We start from the raw sequence: 6,120 nt of genomic DNA, 5'->3' as shown, positions 1-6,120 counted from the left end.
AGCATTGGGAGAGTCCACTTCGTGCTCCTGCCACAAGGGGTGACCTGCGCTGAAGGACTCCAAACTGGGGGCAGGAAGGAGCGTGGTTGGACGGGAAAGGCTGATTGATGCTGGGAGCTGGAGTCAGCCATGCCCCTTCATACACACATGCACACACGAGAATACACACAGAAGTACGCATGCACACACCCACATGCCCACCCCTACACATGAGCACACACATACACACGCACACACACGCACACACATCTGGGGTAGGCCCCTGCGTCCCGAGCCCCTTGGCTGTCGCTGGCCTGTCCCTCTAGGCACCCACCTCTGTGCGGGCTTTCATTGCCTTGTCCAGCCTCACCCATGTGGCCTCAACCCAGCTCCTGTGGACTTGACTCTGGGCCATGGAGCTGGGGGAGGCGAGTTCCAGGGCACCTGCCAGCTCCCTCAGAGCCTGCACCCTGGCAGCCCCACACTCTGCCCTTTCTCCCGGAAGACCTTGAACTTCTGTTCCAGCATCTGCAAAGGTGGGGCTGGAGAGGGTCAATGTGGATAGGGTTCAGGCAGCTCCTAAAACTCATGAAAGGGCCAGCTGGCCCCAACAGCTCCCACTTCCCTCAGCCCTGGTTCTAGAACTCCGCAGGGCATCTCCTGCCCCCTCAGCCCACCCAGCATCTACCCTACCCTCCGTTCCTCCATCCACTTTCCCGGCACGACTCACTTCCACACCCTCAATGTCCTGCCCACAGTCCTGGGAGTCGGCAGTGGCCACCTTGCTGTACAGCCAGGCGTGGTCTCCCTCCAGTTGGCACTACCCCTGGGCCTCCGCTGCCCATAGTCGTACTGCGTGGACCTCCTTCACCGCCCACAGCTGTACAGCACTGTGGGGCTGCATCAGGAAAGTCACAGGGGATTACTGCCCTCTCCTCTCTGGCTGCCCACCCCCTGCTCTCTAGGTTTCCCACCCCCTGCCAACCTGTCTGAGTTCTGAAAATCCTCCAGGTGCCCGCAGAACCCTTTCAGCTCGCTCTGGGTGGCCTACAACCATGGCATCAGGGTGCACGAGGCCCGTGTTCATGCCGTCCAGGGAACAGCCCTGCTCTGCCAGCCAGGATTCTGCCTCCAGGAGCTGGGGTGACAGCCAGGCGGGCCATGGCCTCCAACCTGGGTTTGCAGCTTTGAGAAGGAGTGCACCGGCCCACCTGGCTGCTCTTTAGAAGCCCGCCCCCTGTTTCTTTTTTATTTCCCACAGTTTACTCTGAAGGCAGTCTTGGTTCTCAGGAAGCAAGACAGCTCCTTCCCCGAGGTCCCCTGCAGCCCTGTGGCCTTTTCTTTTCCCGTTCCCACGAAGTTCTCCCGTGTCACAAGAACACGGCGGTTCCGGCTAAACGGTTGTCCAGAGTGGCTTATCTGTTTCCCCACTGGACCTGGGTGTGCTGCCTCCTCCCCACGGGGTTGGCAGGAGAGCTTTAAAAGGTGCTTCTGCCTAGGCCCCACCCCTGTAGATCCAGATTTTGTCTGGATTGGAGGCTGCATGTCCATATCTTTTCAAAGTTCCAGGACATTCGAATGCAATAACCGACTGAGAAGAGCCACCGGCTTAGAAGACACCCCCACACCCACTGCCATTGGGTCCATTCTGCCTCAGTAGGAAAGCAAAGCTAAAGGACCCAGTGGGTCTCATCTCTGGACACGTGTGGAAGAGAGGCCTTGGAACAAGAGAGCGCTTAGAGGAGTTGCTAGGCACATCGAGAGTCTGGGTCCCCCATAGGAGTCCCCTTGAGCCCTGGACACCGGGCAGACCCCCCCTTTTCGTGCCCCTCACCTCTATCTATCTGCAGCTGCTGGGCATCCTGAGCCTGCTGTAGCCTCAGCCTCCTTTGCTCTGCCTCTGCGCACAGGCAGCGCATAGCGCTCTCCAGCTGCTACACCTCAGCTGCCACCTCTTGGGTGGCAAAGTGCCAGCCGGCAGCTTGTGCCCTGTGTCCTCCACCATCCTGGCCAGGACCGGCTGTGCAGCTCTTGCTCCAAGTTCTGTGGAGTACGCAAGGTCTCCAGGGCTGCTATGTGAACAGGCCATTACTTGGGAGACTCCCATGAAGCCTTATGGGGCCCCATAGACATGGACCCTGTCTCCATGGTCAGCAAAGAGCCCAGGATGTCCCAAAGCCGGCTGAGGCAGAAGCTCCTCCTTGGGCCCCACATTGTGTCTTCTCGTAGTCTCCAGTGGTCACTCAGGGCCCTGTGCTTGCTCCCTGCTGGGGCAGACACCCTCCCCTCTGATCCTGGAGTGGGCTGGCACCTGGTGCTGCTGCTGCAGGTGCTGCACCTCGCTCAGACTCTTGCCGTTGTCCTGGGCTGTGGCCAGGGCCAGTTTTTCCTGCACCCAAGCCAGTTCCTCATCAGTGTCCCTAAAGAACTGGGAAAGGAGGCTCCGGGCCTCAGGGCTCCCGCAGGCTCTCTAGCTTGCTGTCAGTGTGGGGGGGTGGGGGTGAGGGATGGGGGTGGGGGGGTCAGGGTGTGGTGGTGGTGCAGGGTTGACAGTCTTAAGGTGAGCTCCTCATGCTGGTCACAGGAGCGCTGAGAGTGGGTGTGCTGGGGACAGGTGTGGGATTCCTGCAGGAAAGGAGGAGGGGGCACAGGCAGATCTACTTCTGAAGCAGCAGCCGGGCAGGATCCTCCACGTTGAGGCTGAGCCCTTCAGGAATGAAGGCCCAGGCCCGGGCCAGCAGGCTCCGTGCCCTTTGAGCATGCTCAGCCACTGCTGCCTCCACGTCTGCCTGTGACCCCAGGAGCTAATCCACCCCAGGACAGTCCTATCCACCGCCAGGGACTCGCAGCTCCCCCTCCACAGGATGCAGCCAGCTCTCCATCTCCCAGATGCTCCCCCGTACGCAGGGCCTCGAGCAGGACGTGGGGTGAGCAGTGGGCACTGGGCAACCTGGGGTCCCATCCAACCTGGCCCAGGGCGTGCACAGTCCTACCTTGCAGGCCTCCTGGAGCGTGGCCTCTTTCCTCCTACAGTTGGCCCTCAGCGCGCCCCAGAGCTGCTGAAGTTCGTGTAGCCTCGCCTGGAAGGTCTCTGAGGCCCAGTGGCCCCCCTGCAGGCCGCTCTTTCCCTCCTGCAGCCACAGTGGGCACACAGACCTCCTCCAGCCACCAGCCTTGTGGCTGTAGGTCTGGGCACTAGCTTGTAAGCTTCGTGCCCCCCTATATGTAATGGGCACAAAAATGGATTATTTTGTTTCAAGGAGAGAAACCATATACAGTCCTGAGTGGGGTCCATCTTTTGTAGATGGGAATAGAGACACTTAAAAAAGAAGGGAAAAAAAGGATTGACCCCCAGTCCCTTCACCGGCAGGGACAAATGCTCTGGTCTCACAGTGTCCACTAAAAACCACATGTCAAAATGCTTTCTTTTAAATTATGGACATCACTGCATTATAGTTACGACAGCCAAAGGTGGAAGCCACCTTTGATTCCATGGACAGATGGATGGACCAAGTCAGTGAGTTCGAGTTCTAGAATGGAGTGGTGTCCTTTCATTAAAATAGGGGGATAAATGTCAGGTCACAAATGAACCTTGGAAAGACATGCTGGGAATGAAATAAATAAAATTCCCAACTCACTGCCATCCAGTCAACTCTGTCTCATGGTGACCCTAAAGGGCAGAGTGGAACTGCCCCCATGGGGTCCGGGGATGGTAACTCTTTTACAGACATAGAAAGCTTCATCTTTCTCACAAGTCGCAGCTGGTGGACTTGAACTGCCGGTCTTGCAGATCACAGTCCAATTCATAACCACTACGCCAGCAGGGCTGCTGGTAGTGACATAAGCCAGACACAAAAGAACAGGTGTCAGACCGAGTCAAGTAGAGAAAGGGTGAGCACAGGCAAAGGCACAGAGGCAGGCAGATCAGAGATATACGGGTTCATGGTGGCACCCTTGGGCGGGTTAGTGCCCTGTGACCCCGCTACCAATTTATTTATTATTATTATTACTTTTTCTTTCCTCGCCTCTTTTTTCTGTCTACCATGTGTATCCCTGAATTTGGTCTGGTCCCTGCCATATTATCTGGTCCTCACCCCAGGAATGTTCATACAGTAGCTTTTCCCCTATGTCCCTTTTGCATTTTTTTTAAAGCTTACCTCCGTGGACTCAATGTGTACTTGTCCTTTTGTGCTTGGTTTACTTCGCTTAGCATGCTTTCCTGCAGTTCTTCCCATGCAGTGATGTGCTTCAAACTTTCATCACTACTTTTTAGCGATGCGTAGTACTCCATTGTATGTATGTACCACAGTTTTTTTTCCCCCCCTGTAAAATAAGTCTTTATTCTGATCCCACCAGTTGTACCATCTGTTATGATCCTCCTCCTTGGCAATCCGGTCTTTCTTGAGTGGTCCCATGAAAGCTTTTTTCTCTTCCACGGTCTGGAAACGGCCATGGCCCAACTTGGAGGTGGTGTCGATGAACTTGAGGTCGATCTTCTCCAGGTCACGGCGCTTGGTCGGCACCAGCAGGAACTTGTGCAGAGTCAGCACTCGCTTCTTGGTGCCCACCATGCAGCCCTTGAGCATGACAAAGTCATTGATCACTTCCCCGTAGTGGACAAAGTCGCCCAGGGGGTGGATGCTCTTGTCAGAGAGATCGTAGTCGGTGGAGGTGTTGTTTGATAAGCTTGCCATCCTTGACGAGGTAGCCCTGGCCAATCTTATAGATCTTCTTTTTGATCTCTGTGCAGTGGTGGTAGCCTTTCTGCACAGTGCGGGCCATCGAGAAGGCCACACGGGCGGGATGCCAGGCCCCGATACAAGCCACCTTGTGCAACCCTCGGTGGGTCTTTCGGGGCATCTTCTTGGTGTGCCAACGACTGGTGACTCCTTTGTAGCCTTTGCCCTTGGTCACCCCCGTGACGTCGATCATTTCATCCTGCCTGAACACCTGGTTCACTGGCACCAGCTTCTCTCAGGCCCAGTCCAGCTTCTCAGCCATGGAGCGAGCCCCCGTTCACCTGGATCTCCGTCAGGTGGAGCAGGCGCGTCTGGGTGTGGGCGATGGCGCGCATGACCGGGCAGGACTTCTTCATGCTGCTAAAGTCTTTCTCAAGCTGCTTCTTACCCTTGTCATCCTGCCACTTCTTGCAGTACTTGGTGAAAGTCTTCTTCTTCGACTTGTGCCAGTTCTTGTAGAACCGTCGCTTACACTCGTCGTCACTGCTGTGTTCCGCAAAGACCGTCTTGAAGGTCCGGAGGCCGCGAGGTGTCTCCACATAGCCCACGATGCCCACCACCACCATGGGAGGAGTCTCCATGATGGTCACGGCCTCCACCACTTCCTTCTTGTTCATCTTGGAGCCTGGCCTGTCGACCTCGCGCACAATGTGGGTCATGCCCAGGAAGGCCGTCAGGTGGACCGGCTTGGAGGCGTCATCCTTGGGGAAGCTCTTCACCTTCCCGCCGTGCCTGCTGCTGCGTTTCCGAGGCAGGAAGCCCAGAGACCCATGCTGGGGCGCCGAGAACTTCCGGTGTGACATTACATCGTTGATCCCCACTGGTAGAGGTACCCCAGCTTTTTAATCCAATTGTCAGGTGATGGAAATTTGGGTTGTTTCCAATTCCTTGCAATTGTGAACTGTGCCACAATGAACATTGGAGCACAGATGTCTGATCTAGGTTTGTTTCTTGCCCAGTAAGGGTGCGGGGGTTGTTGGGTCATATGGTAACTCTATTTCCATCTGTTTTCGATATCGCCAGTAGACCTCTTTCTTACACACATATGAGTCTCCCTGGATTTGTTTCACGGATGATGTGTCTGGGTCATTGTGTGGTCGTGGTCTCTTTTAAGACTTGATCGATGTTTTCTTTACATTGTTTGTCCTAAAGGTCTCTTTTGTACCCTAAAACAAGGAGTCAAGGAGATGCATGGGACTTGATTGCTGAAGGGGGGCAGGAGTGAAGAAATGGACCCTAAGGGTGTCCATACCACTTCTGGGCTCCGCTCTGGAGCTGTTGCAAGCTGTCCATAAACTGTTGGCACCTGTGGCCGAGGCTGCGGGCTGACCCCAGGCTTCTCTGGCATATGAGGGCTGCCTTCTGCTCCGGGATATGGTGGATGTCCGGAGGCTGAGGAAGG

At 55.8% G+C, this 6,120-nt stretch overlaps 1 pseudogene; it reads right to left on the bottom strand.

Moving 5' to 3' along the window:
• Window positions 1-799: 799 nt before the first annotated feature.
• On the bottom strand, window positions 800-5,521 carry LOC142435766 (large ribosomal subunit protein uL3-like; annotated as a pseudogene).
• Window positions 5,522-6,120: the final 599 nt, after the last annotated feature.

Source organism: Tenrec ecaudatus (assembly GCF_050624435.1).
Source record: "Tenrec ecaudatus isolate mTenEca1 chromosome 1 unlocalized genomic scaffold, mTenEca1.hap1 SUPER_1_unloc_14, whole genome shotgun sequence".
NCBI lineage: Eukaryota > Metazoa > Chordata > Mammalia > Afrosoricida > Tenrecidae > Tenrec > Tenrec ecaudatus.
This window is presented reverse-complemented; position numbering and strand designations above follow the sequence as displayed.